The sequence below is a fragment of the Rattus norvegicus genome, chromosome 6, assembly GCF_036323735.1.
Source record: "Rattus norvegicus strain BN/NHsdMcwi chromosome 6, GRCr8, whole genome shotgun sequence".
Lineage (NCBI taxonomy): Eukaryota > Metazoa > Chordata > Mammalia > Rodentia > Muridae > Rattus > Rattus norvegicus.
Window position 1 is genome coordinate 8,864,084 of NC_086024.1, and position 16,074 is coordinate 8,880,157.

Below are 16,074 nucleotides of genomic sequence, written 5' to 3' on the forward strand. Positions count from 1 at the left end.
TAACTCCTAAAAGTATTTGTTCTAGTTTTTTTTGTGTTTGTGTATATTTGTTTGTTTATTTTTTTTTAGAATTCTGTGTATGAGTTTTGTATTTACAATCATTTCCATACCTCACTCTAATTTCCTTTGTTCCTCCTTCAACCTTTCACGTTCATGACTTTTTTAATTGTGTGTGTGTGTGTGTGTTGAAAAATCCCACGCAGAGAGACCCTTACTCAAGTCTTGGGAAATCGCGGACCCCAGACACAGAGAGACCATTTTGGATGTAATAAGCAAAGGCGAGGTTTATTACGGAGACCTATTACAGAGATCTCCGGGCCGACACGTATCCCACGCAGGAGACAGAGGTGTCGGCCCCGAAACTCAAAAGTCAGAGGGTTATATAGAGAAGGCTAGGGGGTTTTGGCGTGGTTACATACAATTGGCTCATTCAAACATAGCAGTGAGAACAAAGCAGAAAGAGTACGTGTTAGAAGTCAGGGGCTTATCAGGGTCTGGAGGATGGCCCTGAGTGAGCTGGGGGGAGATGTCTTCCTGCCAGACGTCCCATGAATCAGTCCCATTAACTCAGGCTGGTTCCTGCATTCCTTTTCTTTATGGCTTGTCAGTCCTGCCTGAACAGTGTTTCCTGTGCTCCTTTATCTTTATGGCCTGCTAGTCTTGGCTGCAGGGCTTAGCCCTGGGTCTGTGGCCTTTTGGGGTTTATTTTTTTAATTTTTATATTTATAAACCTAGAATTCGTATAATTTTCTTTTCATTCCCGTCTTCTCCTATTAAATAATTCTAATCTTAGAATTTTGATATCAAGTCTTATTTGGTCTCACCAGTTGTCCTAACTGACTGGTACTGTTGTCTCACAACCATCAACCGCACAGCACCCACTCAATTTTTAACAAAAGCAATTAACCTGTTTGTCACGCAGGAGCCAAAAACTAAAACCAAGAAAATTATTAATAATGGCCCAGCTGTAGCAGAGTGTAGGGTAGTCATCCAGGGAGATCTACTAAACTAGCTCTCGAACCATCTCTGATGTGTTTTCTTGTCTGTCTTTTGTCTAACCTTTTTTTAAGTTTATTTATGGAGTCTTTAATTATTCCTGAATGGTCTGTATAGAAGCAACATTTTTCTTTCAGTATAGCACACAGACTCCTTTTTTAAGGAATATCAGGTCTAATCTTTTCTTATTTTGAAGGACTACCTCTGAGAGGGAGGTTAGGTATTCTTGGAGGTCAGCTAAAAAGTCTTTGGCATCAGGATTCTATCTGGACACTATCTAAACCTATACACCAAGGTCATTACTGTCTTTCAGAACTTTTAAACTTATACAGGTAGTGATCCCTGAGGCACAGTCCCAAGAAGTGTTAGGAGTATTAACATATGTAATGTTACATCATTTGTAATAGAAATCAAGCCTATCCCCCCACCTATCTCGATGGAACCCAGGACAAACATGACTGAATTTCCCTCTAGGTCCCAGCTCTCAGCCCTAACAGCTAGTAAGTACACGGCTGGTGAGGGCTGAGAATTGACGGCTGTCAGGGTGGTCAGCAGCACCAGGTACGGTCCTTTCCAGCGAGGCTCGAGTGTCTGGGCTCAGTGTAGCTGCTTCCGGCCTGGAACTGATGGGATGTCTCAGGGGTCTTCGGGGCATAGGCTGCTGTCAGCTGTGAGCAGATTTCTTTCTGTATCACCTGTAGGTCTTTTAGCCTGGCACACAAATCATTATTACTATGGCACTATGACAAGTTGGTTCAGTAACATCATCTAATACAGTCAGGGGAGCTGAGGCCCCATATAAGATCTCAAAGGGGGTAAGGCTGAATCTGGAAGGGGTATTTCTTGCTCTGAAGAGAGCAAGAGGGAAGGAGTGTCACCCAATCTGTGCCAGTCTCTATGGTCAATTTGTTCAGGGTCTCTTTTAAAATTTTATTTATTTACTCTACCTGTCCTGAACTTTGAGGTCTGTAAATATAATGTAATTTCTAATCGACCTCTAAATACTTGGCCACACCCTGGCTTACCTTGGCAACGAAAGTAGGGCCGTTGTCTGACCAGATTACCTTGGGCATTCTAGACCTGGGGAAGATTTCTTCTAGTATCTTCTTGATGATTGTAGAGGCCGTCTCTCGTTTGGTGAGGAAAGCTTCTATCTATTCCTGAAAAAGTATCTACAAGCACTAGGAGATACTTGTGATTATATTTTTCTGGTTTTATCTCAGTGAAGTTCACTTCGACTTTTCACTAAACTCTCTAGGTCTCTTTGCCCTGTTTGCTTGTTAAGCATTTACTTATTGACATATCTTATACTTTTTACTGTCTCTCTTGGCTAAAATCTTAAAGTCTATTATATATATTTTAACTATTTGGACAAACTTCTTATCTCTTAAATGAGTCCATTTCTTAATTTGGCAAAGTGAGTCTTTTGTTTGTTCTTTGGGGGGTATAGCTTTCTCCCCAAGTGTGTCATTGTCCTTTTATCTTTTAAACAACTTGGGCCTTTTTTTCTGTTGTACATTCTAAGTGAGGCCATCCCTTAGTCCAATCTCAGTTCCCAGTGGCTGTCTCTTGTAGGCCTGTAACCAGGATAGGCTCCTGTATAACCATTTCTCGAGCCACTTTATCTGTTTTGTTACTGTCCCATGTCACTGAATCTCTTTCCTCCTGATATCCTAAGCAATGAATAGTACTCACAGTTGTTGGCTTCATCAGGGCATCTAAGAGATGGCAAAGACATCTGTGGCGCTGATGTGCTGGGGGGGTTGGGGTTTAGCCATTCTAGATGACATTGTGTTGTCCACCATGGCAGCACCCACTTGTCTCTGACCTTCATTCATGAAGAGAACTGTTCCCGTCTGTGGACAAGGTCCTCGGCTTTCAGCAGGGGTCAATCAGCCAGTCGCAGAGGTCTTTCCTCCACCCATGTGTTTCTGTCAGTGTTTGACACTCGTGCTGTGGTGGCTCCAGGTCCGGATTGGGCAGCAAGGTGACCAGATTGTCCCCAACCGGTGGAGAATCTAGTCCATGGCAGCTGACCAGTGGTCCCATCTTTAGGGACACTCTATCCAAAGGCAAAACATCAGCCACTCTATCACAGTTTAAGTCCTGGATTGGGTGATAATTGTTAGTGCCCGGCTGGCAGGAGTGATGTGTTTCAGGCCGAAAAGCACTAAGCCACACATCTCCCAGCATCAGGTACTGGTGCACTGAGACAGGTCTTAAGCTCCACATTTATAGTCTGTAGATATGCATACACCTGGCCTCACCCAGCCATTTTAGCCCACGTAAGCCATTTTGGAGAACAGTTTTCTCATGAGCAAGGGATAGGGGCAGTCAGGGATGACCATGAATTAGTGGGTGGGTTACCCGGCCCACGCCAAGGTCCACTGTTCTTCGGGCAGTCTATAAGTATTGTTCGTTGTCAGTAGCTCTTTGTACTCAAGGTCTTTGGATATTGGCCCACTGGGGAGCATAGGAGCACAGAGCATTGGGTCCCTGTATCCACAAAACAACTGGGCGGGCTTCCCTTCTATCTCTGTGTATAGCCAGCACCAAGAGGCTCTCCAGTGTCCCCTCTTGTTCTTTTTGGGGCAGTCCCTGACCCAATGTCCTTTTTCTTCGTATTAGGCACACTGATCTTTAGCCAGGAATTCTCTTCTGTTGTCAGGTACTATCTTCCTAGGTTCCCTAACTACTGTGGCCAGTATATGTTCTTCTCTTGTCTTTTATCTCTCTTTAGCTCTCTAACTTCTTTTTTTTTGTCTTTTTTCTTCCCTAGCTTTCTGTTCTTTTTACCTCTTTCTTTTTTAACCTTACTTTCTCTGTAACTTACACTAACTCTCAGCAACTTAACTTAACCCTTCAAATTTTTGTAACTTTTTCTTCATATCTTTTCTTTATCTTAGCCAGATTGGTGGGGCATTTTCTAGCCCCTCAGAGACCCACCCTTGGAGCCTGGCAGCAGACCTGGCACTCCCTACCTTTAGGCGTCTGAAGAGAGCAGGCAGAACTGAGGGCCTTCTATCCATCTCTGGAACACTTTTTCTGGCCTCTAGTAGGATTCCGTCTTTCCTCGGTGGTAAAGAAGACCTGTAACAGTTACTAACAAGCATCTCAAATGGGATGGTGAGAAAACAAGGGAATCTTGAGAATAGAGGTCCACTGAAGAGGGCAAATAGCATTTAGTCACACAGCTAAGCCAGGAGGCTTTCTTGGGACAAAAAGGCCTTGTGTCTGTGAAACAGAAAAGTGAGCAGAGGGGCAGCCTATCTGCTACCGGCTGTCTCTCCGGACTTAGATTTTCCCTTAAGGAGTACCTTCCTTTAGTGCCAGCTCAGTGGCTTTATCGCTCAAGAGACCCATCCTCTAAATGGCACTAGGCTTCCAGTAACAACTAATAACAAAAGGATGGAGAGACGGTAGAACCTGGGTGTTAGATACTAAGCAGCTGACAAAAGAATTGTAACCAGTTTACCTGGGGCTTTCAGGACCTCAGTAGCAGCCCTTTACCAAACTTTCTCAGTGGGCTAAAGGCCCATGGAAAAGAAAACATTAATCCTGACCTTCGCCACAGCCAAAGTCTGAATTCTAAATCTTGACTGGCAAAACAAAACAAAGTTCTTTACAGTTTGTTGTAGATTCTTTGAAACTATTTTAGGGGCTTCTCTGCCCCCCAACCTGGGACATTTCGACCACAGGGGCAGGAACTGGCTGCTGTGGGGATAGGATCAAAGGCATTCTCCATGCTAATGATGACCAGTGAGAAAAGTAATTTAATGCTGGAGACTGACTCCTCTCTTGGAATAGGGCCAGCAGATAAGGCAGGCTCCTTAAAGAACTTCTCCTAATGATCACTCTCTTTCTGTGAGCAAGAGTTGAAGGTCTGGTCACTAAAAGCAGAAAATTTTTTTTTCTTGTTCTTTTTTTTCTAGAGTCCTCTCTCACCTCACTTTCAGCCTTTTTAGATCATTTTTCCTGTAGCATTTCTAACACAGCCTGTCCTTTTTTTATAGCCTGTTGACAGCATTTCTGATCTTTTAGGCAGCTACGCACTAAGTGCCATACCGGCTGAAACTCCGCCTTTAAGAATCTTTGCTCTCAAGCAAAATTTAAATCTTTTTCTAGCTTATCTCAGCTGTCCATCGTGAGATTCCCAGAGATCGCGAACCAAGGTGTAGTAATTCACTAAGAAATCTCTCTATAGTGTTTCTTTTTACCTTAAGCCTTTTCCTTTTAAACAGCTCCTGAAGAGCCAGAAAAATTGGGTGAGACTTGAGAAGTCCCCATGCTCGCTGTAGCAGCTCCGCAGCTAATTTTGCTCCCCCCCTACTGTGTGTTGGGAGCACAAGCACAGATAAAACACTATGTTTTTAAAAAATTAACGTTGGCCATCAACCAACACACCTCCACTAGAGCGGGGTCCATAAAATTAAGTTTCTTACTCACTATACTTGTTTCATACCGGAGGCCTAATCTGGGGAACTTTTTTATTTACGAGCGGTTTTGTCCTAAAGGTTTTTGTTAATGTCTGTTTACACAACTGTTAACAGCATCTAGGCTGATCAAGGGGAGTAAAGGGAGGGGCATCTCTCCTTGGGGAGGAGGCTCAAGAGAGAAAGACAAAACTCCCTGGCAGAAAACAATTTTTCTCAAGCAAATTATTTTTAACTCTTAACTTAAGCACCAAGAGGACCAAGTAAAACTCTATGACGAACAAAGCAAACAGTTTCATGATTTCAAACACAGTCGTCAGTCCAAGATTTTAAACACAGTCGTCAGTCCAAGATTTTAAACACAGTCGTCAGTCTAAATTTAAAAACGAAACAAAAGCCAAAAAGACACTCGACAATACCACAGAAAACAAACCAGACAAACAATATCAAGACAAAGCATCTTATAACCAATTTTCACAGATGCCTGGTACCTTCAGTACCTAGCCCAAACTGCAGCTTAACCTTAGCTGCTTCTGGGATACCAAACACAGAAACAGAATACAGACAACAGACACTAACACGTATTCTACTTCCACTCTCTAAGCACTGACCAGAGTGAGACTCCACGTCCACTCTCTAAGCACTGACCAGAGTGAGATTCCACTTCCACTCTCTAAGTACTGACCAGAGTGAGACTCCACGTCCACTCTCTAAGTACTGACCAGAGTGAGACTTCACCGGTACCGAGACACACACATATACACACACGGCGGAACCAAAACAGACAGACACAGACTGACAAATGCGGCGCCGCTCACACAGAAACACTCAGACAAACATCCAACTCACCTCCAAGGGGTCTTCGGAGTCTGGGGTGGTCGCGCAGATCCCGGACGAGCCCCCATTATGAAAAATCCCACGCAGAGAGACCCTTACTCAAGTCTTGGGAAATCGCGGACCCCAGACACAGAGAGACCATTTTGGATGTAATAAGCAAAGGCGAGGTTTATTACGGAGACCTATTACAGAGATCTCCGGGCCGACACATATCCCACGCAGGAGACAGAGGTGTCGGCCCCGAAACTCAAAAGTCAGAGGGTTATATAGAGAAGGCTAGGGGGTTTTGGCGTGGTTACATACAATTGGCTCATTCAAACATAGCAGTGAGAACAAAGCAGAAAGAGTACGTGTTAGAAGTCAGGGGCTTATCAGGGTCTGGAGGATGGCCCTGAGTGAGCTGGGGGGAGATGTCTTCCTGCCAGACGTCCCATGAATCAGTCCCATTAACTCAGGCTGGTTCCTGCATTCCTTTTCTTTATGGCTTGTCAGTCCTGCCTGAACAGTGTTTCCTGTGCTCCTTTATCTTTATGGCCTGCTAGTCTTGGCTGCAGGGCTTAGCCCTGGGTCTGTGGCCTTTTGGGGTTTATTCTTTTAATTTTTATATTTATAAACCTAGAATTCGTATAATTTTCTTTTCATGTGTGTGTGTGTGTGTGTGTGGAGAGAGGAGAGAGAGAGAAAGAGCGAGAGAGAGAGAGAGGAGAGGAATTGAGCTTTGTTAACCTAATAGGAGTCATATCCCTTTAGAAGATTAAATACTCTCCTCTTAGTAGTCATTAATTTCCTATAACTCTTCATCTGGTGATGGTACCTTTTGAGATTTTTTCCCCCCACCCACATAGGTATATCAATTGGTGTTACCATTATATTGGTCTTCTTTTAGGTGATTATACCATTGAGAGTCAGGCACCAATCATACATAGAAAACCGTATTTCAGGTGATATCCTGGTCATCTGTCCCTTAAAAATTTTCTGATCCCTTTCCCCAATGTCTCTGAATCTTCAGTCTCATAGTTGTTTTATAAATGTGTTACTTAGAAGACAGTTAGTTGTTCTTTGCATTTTCAACAATTGTAGAAACTCAAGGAGAACCTACTAGTAGTGATTTCCTAAACCAGTAAAACCTAAGCCTCATTCCAAAATATTTATCCTTGTACCTACAGATAAATGTAGCTCTCATCTTTCACCAATGAATTTTTGTAGCAGAAATCATTACAGAAATCCATAATCATTAACCTTAGAAACATAAAATTTCATTACTGTCTTGTAATAAGAAAGATAGAAGTAATAAAGTTAATGAGAAGTGTGGGGGAGAGGGGGTGGAAAGGGCACTTTTCAAAAGGAATGGTATACCAGAGAAGAGAAAATAAAAGAGGGTAATGGCTGACAGATATAATCAAAGAACATTGTATCATGCATGAAAATGTCATAGTAAGGTTCACCATTTTGTGCAAATAATTTATATTATAATACAATTTTAAAATTAAAGATAGTTGTCAGTGTTTAGTTGGGACATTGGCCTTCATAAGAACCCTCAGGCATTGTTTTCTACAATGACTGATTTAGCTAAAACTGTCCTCAAACAGAATTCATAAAGGCAAAGGTAACTATGGTATTTTGAATGAGAATTCCTTACATAGGCTCATAATTTGCAAACACAATCCCCAGTTAAACTGTTTGGAAGGATTAGGAAATATGACCTTGTTGGAGTAGGCAAGTTCTTGTTGGAGGAAGTGTGTCCCTTTGAGGATCCAGCACCATGTTAGTATTCTGTCATACTTCCCACCATGATGATAATGGGCTAAAAGTATAATACTCTAAGCAAAACTCCAATTAAATTCTTCCATTTATAAGTGTTGTCTTGGTCATGTCATCTCCTCATATCACTAGAACAGTAACTAAGACAGAAATTGATACTAGGGATTAAGATAGACCTGACCATCCTTTTGTTTGAAGGATGTTGAAAGACTTCAAGAATTTGGACTAGAAAAGTGTTTGAAAATTTTAAGTGGGACTTAACTGGGCCAACCTAGAAGGAGCATGGAAGACAATGTTTAAAGCAATTTGTATAATGTGGGCACAGTTAGGTAGGATTCAGAGGGCAAAAATTTTAGTAAGTAGCCTAGAGATCATTCCTGTGATATTCTGATGAATGACTTTTTGACCTCACGTAAAAATCTGCCTAACATAAAAATCTCTCATTTGGTTATTAATGACCACTATTATATGGATCAGAAATTGAAAATGAGCAAGCAGGGCAAAGAGAAATACAGGGCATACAATTTGAAGAATAGATGTAATCCTCAGGAAATGTAATATTGGAGCCAAGTCTCTTGCTGGGAAGATTTTTAAAAGGCCTGAAATGCAATTAAGCAACTGGTACCACAGGATAGGACCCCACCCAGCTAAGCTTCCAACTTGTGAAAAGAAAGGAAAGCTTAAGGCTGAAAGGAAACCATCAACAATGGAAAGCTTATGCAAATGTAAGTCAAGGAGAGGCCTTTGTCCCAGTTGAAAAACTTGGCAGCATTGGCTACAAAGTTCTGACTTTAGAGTCAAGAAGGATAATAAAAACTGGCTGTGGGGCAGGCTCTGAATGGGTGTTCCTTCAGTCTCTGTTTTAATCTTTGCCTCTCCCTTCCCTGCCAAGGGTATTCTTTTTCCTCATTTAAAGTGAAGCATTCACATTTTGATCATCCGTCTTGAGTTTCGTTTGTTCTAGGGATCTAGGGTAATTCAAGCATTTGGGCTAATAGCCACTTATCAATGAGTGCATACCATGTATGTCTTTCTGTGATTGGGTTAGCTCACTCAGGATGATATTTTCCAGTTCCAACCATTTGCCTACGAATTTCATAAACTCGTTGTTTTTGATAGCTGAGAAATATTCCATTGTGCAGATGTACCACATTTTCTGTATCCATTCCTCTGTTGAAGGGGATCTGGGTTCTTTCCAGTTTCTGGCTATAATAAATAAGGCTGCGATGAACATAGTGGAGCACGTGTCTCTTTTATATGTTGAGGCATCTTTTGGGTATATGCCCATATACAGCCACCCAATTAGACAAGATGGATGAAGCAAAGAAGTGCAGACCGACAGGAGCTGGATGTAGATCGCTCCTGAGAGACACAGCCAGAATACAGCAAATACAGAGGCGAATGCCAGCAGCAAACCACTGAACTGAGAATAGGTCCCCCGTTGAAGGAATCAGAGAAAGAACTGGAAGAGCTTGAAGGTGCTCGAGACCCCAAAAGTACAACAATGTCAAGCAACCAGAGCTTCCAGGGACTAAGCCACTACCTAAAGACTATACATGGACTGACCCTGGACTCTGACCCCATAGGTAGCAATGAATATCCTAGTAAGAGCACCAGTGGAAGGGGAAGCCCTGGGTCCTGCTAAGACTGAACCCCCAGTGAGCTAGACTATGGGGGGAGGGCGGCAATGGGGGGAGGGTTGGGAGGGGAACACCCATAAGGAAGGGGAGGGGGGCAGGGGGATGTTTGTCTGGAAACGGGAAAGGGAATAACACTTGAAATGTATATAAGAAATACTCAAGTTAATAAAAAAAAAAATAAAATAAAATTAGGAAACTCAAAAAAAAAAAAAAAAAACTGGCTGTGGAATCTTCCTCCCCAGTTAAGGAAAGCTGCTGCTCCAGTCCTGCATGGAGACCCTGGAAAGGCTGTTGCATGAAGCTGTGAAGGTGAATCCTGGGTTGTGTTGGAAACTTTGAGATGTTGAAACTGCCAAAGTCCTGAGATGCTTGTCCAGAAAAAAAAACAAAAAACAAAAAACAAAAACAAAACAAAACAAAACAAAACAAAAAAACAAACAGATAATGGTATGGACACAACCTAAGTAAGTGTTACAGGCAACAAAGCTGACAAAAGTTCTGAAGAGTATTTTGATATCAGACAGAAAGATGCAGAAATTTAGAGTTTACCCTGTTGGGTTTTTATTTTGCATTCAACTAATATGTTCTCACTATGCTCCCTTTGCTTTATTTTTGTAATGCTACCATATATTCTTTTCCATTATATGTTGGAAATATGCAATATACTTTTTTATTCTTATTTTACAAAAACTTATATTTAAGATATTGCATTGAGTCTAAAAAGAGACTTTGAACTTTAAAACAGTGTTAAAATTGTTATAGATTATGGGAAAAGTTGTAAGTTGGACTGAATGTATTTTTCACATGATATGGCTACAAGACTATGCATCAGGGAGTGTAATGTGGTAGTTTAAATGAGACTTCCCTCCACGTGTTCATATAGTTATATACTCATTTCTGAGATAATGAACTGTTTGAGGAAGATTAAAAGGTCTGCCCATGTTGGAGTAGGTCTCTTCTTGTTGGAAGGAGTAACTGTGTCCTTGTTGGAAGGATGTGTATGTATCCTTGGGAATGGAATTTGAATTTAAGGTTTCAAAAACCAGGTTCTCTCTCTCTCCCCCTCTATCTCTCCCTCCCTCCCTCCGTCCCTCTTCTTCTCCCTCCACTTCTTATTCTACTGGCAGACAGCTAGATCTTTGTTCCCTTCCATAATTGGCTACCATGAAGACTTTTTCAGACCAGAACTATGTAAGATGTTTCAAAGCTAGGACCATTTTCCAGATTGGATACAACTTTAATATGTAAAGACTGTAAAGCCAGGCATATTATTATTGGGAATGTTATAAACTAATTTTTTTTCAAATTCATTCATAAAGAATATCAAAGCAACTCTGAGCAGAACTTAGGCAACTGCTCCCCACTCAGTCCCATAAGACCCAGAGGAAGTCCGACTCCCAGTAGCTCGGAAATGCCCAGGATCACAGGAGAAGCCATAGCATCTGCCCCAACAGTTGGAGTAACTAAGTACCCCAGGATACAGGGACGCAAGATCCGTGCCCAGCCAGGGACACTGGTCCCTTCTGGGCAAAAACACTGCCCTAAGTATACATTGTTCTTTGACTCTGTAAGCCAGTCCCACAAAATCCAAAGGAAGCTCAACTCCCTGGTGCTCTATCACACCCAGGATCACAGTTTGAACCTGTACCCAGAGCAGACCTGGGGCACTAGCTCAGTTTCCACTCTAAAAACATTCAAAGGGAGCATGACTCCACGTGCTCTGAAACATCCAGGATTACAGGATCATAGGATCACAGAAGAAGCTCCATTCCGCTTTACATTATCTTTGACAGTTGAGTCGATGATTTCTATGGAATCTTCTGCTCCTGAGATTCTCTCTTCTATCTCTTGTATTCTGTTGGTGACGCTTGTATCTATGGCTCCTTGTCACTTCCTTTGGTTTTCTATATCCAGGGTTGTTTCCCTATGTTCTTCCTTGGTTGCTTCTATTTCCATTTCTGGAGTCAGAGATGTGGGCAGAGTGTAGTCTCTTTTTGTTTCCCAGGTATGTCTGCCTCTCTGAAGGTTTAACTCTCCCTCCCACGGGATTTGGGTGCACAGAACTGTTTATGCGGTCGGTCCCTTCAGGTTCCGGCAGTGTCTCGGGCTCAGGGGACCTGCAGCTCCAGTGTCCTTATCTACCGGATCCCAGAGGCCATATCAACTCATTTCTTTATAGAGTTAGAAAGAGCAATTTGCATAGTCAACTGGAATAAAAAAAAACCCCTAGGATAGTGAAAACTATTCTCAACAATAAAAGAACTTCTTGGGTAATTACCATCCCTGACTTCAAGCTGTATTACAGAGCATAGTGATAAAAAACTGTATGGTATTGGTACAGAGAAAGGCAGGTAGATCATTGGAATAGAATTGAAGATCCAGACCCTTGCAGACAGCTGAAACCTGGCTCTGAGGAGTGACTTCAGGCCCAAGAGCAGAGGTAAGACCAACTTTTCTTCTCCAAGTGACCTGCCTGGTGGACTCAGGACACACAAAAGCAAAATTCCTCTGTGACTGGGAACTTCCAGTTTATAGCTGGGGCCCTAACCTCTCTGAACCTGGCCCAGAGCTCCGTGCTCCCAAACCCTGTGGGAGAGAGAGCTCATCACCCAGACAGGTGGGCACTCATGAGACTGCAGGGCAGGAGAGAATGCCAGTACTGCCCATCCTTGCCCACATCCCTGCCCCAAGAGGAAAATATATAGGGCCTCTGGGAACAGAAAGATAGAGGTACTCAAGTTGCAGGAACTCTGTGGTCCAGAATCCGCCAGGATCTGAAGGGACTCAATCAAACAGCTCCCTGCCCCCCAAATCCCGTGGGAGGGAGAGCTAGACCTTCAGAGGGGCAGACATGCCTGGGAAGCCAGATAAGACTACTTTCTGCCCACATTTCTGACTCTAGAAGGAAACACCAAGCACCATCTGGGCACCCTGTGCACAGGGTCCCAGAGAGAAGGTGGGGCAGGCCCTTGTGGTTGCTGCCATCAAGAGAGCTGAAACCTGGCTTTGAGGACCAACTTCAGGCCCCAGACCAGACATAAGACCAACTTTTCTGCTCCAAGTGACCTGCTGGGTAGACTCAGGAAACACGCCCACAGGAACACCTGAAGACCAGTAGACAGGCACAACTACGCACCTAAAAGCAGAACACTCTGTTCCCATAACTGGCTGAAAGAAAACAGGAAAACAGGTCTACAGGACTCCTGACACACAGATCTATAGGACGCTTTAACCACTGTCAGAAATAGCAGAACAAGGTAACACCAGAGACAACCTGATGGCAAGAGGCAAGCACAGTAACCCAAGCAATATAAACCAATGGCATCATTGGAGCCAAATTCTCCCACCAAAGCAAACTCTGAATATCCAAATATACCAGAAAAGCAAGATCTAGATTTAAAATTACATTTGATCATGATGATGGAGGACTTCAAGAAAGACATAAAGAACTCCCTTGGAGAAATACAGGAAAACACAAATAAACAAGTGGAAGCCTTTAGAGAGGAAACACAAAAATCCCTGAAAGAATTACAGGAAAACAAAATCAAACAGGAGAAGGACTTAAAAATGGAAATAGAAGCAATAAAGAAAGCACAAAGGGAGACAACCCAAATGTAGAAAACCAAAGGAAAAGGCAAGGAGCTGTAGATACAAGCATCACCAACAGAATACAAGAGATAGAAGAGAGAATCTCAGGAGCAGAAGATTCCATAGAATTCATCCACACAACTCTCAAAGATAATGTGAAATGGGAAAAGATACTAGCCCAAAATGTACAGGAAATCCAGGACTCAATGAGAAGATCAAACCTAAGGATAATAGGTATAGAAGAGAGTGAAGATGCCCAACTCAAAGGACCAGTAAATATCTTCAACAAAATCATAGAAGAAAACTTCCCTAACCTAAAGAAGGACTAGCCCATAAACATACAAGAAGCCTACAGAACTCCAAATAGATTGGAACAGAAAAGAAACACCTCCTGTCACATAATAGTCAAAATACCAAATGCACAAAACAAAGAAAGAATATTGAAAGCAGTAAGGGAAAAAGGTCAAGTAACATATAAAGGCAGACCTATCAGAATCACACCAGACTTCTTACCAGAGACTATGAAAGCCAGAAGATCCTGGACAGATATCATACAGAACATAAGAGTACACAAATGCCAGCCCAGTTTACTAGATCCAGCAAAACTCTCAATTAACATAGATGGAGAAACCAAGATATTCCATGACAAACCAAGTTTATACAATATCTTTCTACAAATCCAGCCCTACAAAGGATAATAGTAAAGTGCAACACAAGGAGACAAGGTACACCCTATAAAAAGCAAGAAACTAATCGTTTTGCAACAAAACAAAGAGAAGCCAAGCACCTGAACATAATCTCACATCCAAGCATGAATATAGCAGGAAAAACTATCACTATTCCGTAATATCTCTCAACATCAATGAACTCAATTCCCCAATAAAAAGACACAGATTAACAAACTAGAAACGCAATGAGAAACCAACATTTTGCTACCTACAGGAAACATACCTCAGAAACAAAGACAGACACTACCTCAGAGTAAAAGGCTGGAAAACAAATTTCCAAGCAAATGGTCTGAAGAAGCAAGGTGGCGTAGCCATTCTAATATTGAATAAAATAGATTTTCAACCAAAAGTCATTAAAAAAGGTAAGGAAGGACACTTCATATTCATCAAAGGAAAAATCCACCAAGATGAACTATCAATCGTAAATATCTTTGCTCAAAATTCAAGTGCATATACATACATAAAAGGAAACTTACTCAAGCTCAAAACACACATTGCACTTCACATAATAGTAGTAGGAGATTTCAACACCCCACTCTCATCAATGGACAGATCATGGAAATAGAAATTAATCAGAGACATAGACAGACTAAAAGAAGTCATGAACCAAATGGAATTAACAGATATTTATAGAACATTCTATCCTAAAAAAAAGGAAATACTTTCTTCTCTCCATGGTACTTCCTCCAAAATTGACCATATAATCAGTCATAAAACGGGCCTCAACAGATACAGAAAGATAGAAATAATCCCATGCGTCCGATCAGAACAACACGGGCTAAAGCTGGTCTTCAGTAACAATAAGGAAAGAATGCCCACATATACATGGAAGTTGAACAATGCTCTACTCAATGATAACCTGGTCAAGGAAGAAATAAAGAAAGAAATTAAAGACTTCTTAGAATTTAATGAAAATGAAGGTACGACATACCCAAACTTATAGGACACAATGAAAGCTGTGCTAAGAGGAAAATTCATAGCTCTGAGTGCCTGCAGAAAGAAAGTGGAGAGAGCATATATCAGCAGCTTGACAGCACACCTAAAAGCTCTAGAACAAAAAGAAGCAAACACACCCAGGAGGAGTAGAAGGCAGAAAATAATCAAACTCAGAGCTGAAATCAACCAAGAAGAGACAAAAATGACTCTACAAAGAATCAATAGAACTAAAAGCTGGTTCTTTGAGAAAAATTAACAAAATAGATAAACCCTTAGCCAGACTAACCAGAGGACACAGAAAGTGTGTCCAAATTAACAAAATCAGAAATGGAAAGGGAAACATAACTACAGAATCAGAAGAAATGCAAAAAATCATCAGATCCTACTACAAAAGTCTATATTCAACAAAACTTGAAAATCTGGAGGAAATGAATACTTTCCTAGACAGATACCAGGTACCAAAGTTAAATCAGGAACAGATAAACCATTTAAACAGCCCCATAACTCCTAAAGAAATATAAGCAGTCATTAAAAGTCTCCCAACCAAAAAGAGCCATTGTCCAGATGGGTTCAGTTCAGAATTCTATCAGATCTTCATAGAAGACCCCATACCAATACTATCCAAACTATTCCACTAAATTGAAACAGATGGAGCACTACCGAATTCCTTCTCTGAAGCCAAAATTACTCTTATATCTAAACCCCACAAAGACCCCAAGAAAGAGAACTTCAGACCAATTTCCCTTATGAATACCGATACAGACATCCTCAATAAAATTCTTGTAAACCAAATCCAAGAGCACATCAAAACAATCATCCATCATGATCAAGTAGGCTTCATTCCAGGGATGCAGGGATGATTTAATATAGCGAAAACCATCAATATAATCCACTCTATACAGAAACTGAGGATAAAAACCACATGATCATTTCATTAGTTGCTGAGAAAGCATTTGACCAAATTCCACACTCCTTCATGATAAATGTCCTGGGAACAACCAGAATTCAAGGCCCATACCTGAACATATTAAAAACCATATACAGCAAACCAGTAACTAATATTAAACTTAATGGATAGAAACTTCAAGCAATCCCACTAAAATCAGGGACTAGACAAGGTTGCCCACTCTCTCCCTACTTATTCAATATAGTTCT

The 16,074-nt window shown here is 41.6% G+C and overlaps 2 long non-coding RNA genes across 2 annotated transcripts in view; one reads left to right on the top strand and one right to left on the bottom strand.

The window, feature by feature from the left end:
* Positions 1–257: 257 nt before the first annotated feature.
* LOC134479299 (uncharacterized) lies at positions 258–9,696 on the bottom strand. The gene is made up of 2 exons (XR_010052430.1): positions 6,279–9,696; positions 258–1,707 (listed from the first exon to the last, which is right to left on the bottom strand). It is a non-coding gene; the product is annotated as an uncharacterized LOC134479299 (long non-coding RNA).
* Positions 9,697–11,520: 1,824 nt separating this feature from the next.
* LOC120103454 (uncharacterized) overlaps positions 11,521–16,074 on the top strand; it is a 41,794-nt gene continuing 37,240 nt past the window's right edge. The window contains exon 1 of the long non-coding RNA XR_005505621.2: positions 11,521–12,107. This is a non-coding gene — a long non-coding RNA (uncharacterized LOC120103454). The remainder of the gene's footprint in view (positions 12,108–16,074) is intronic.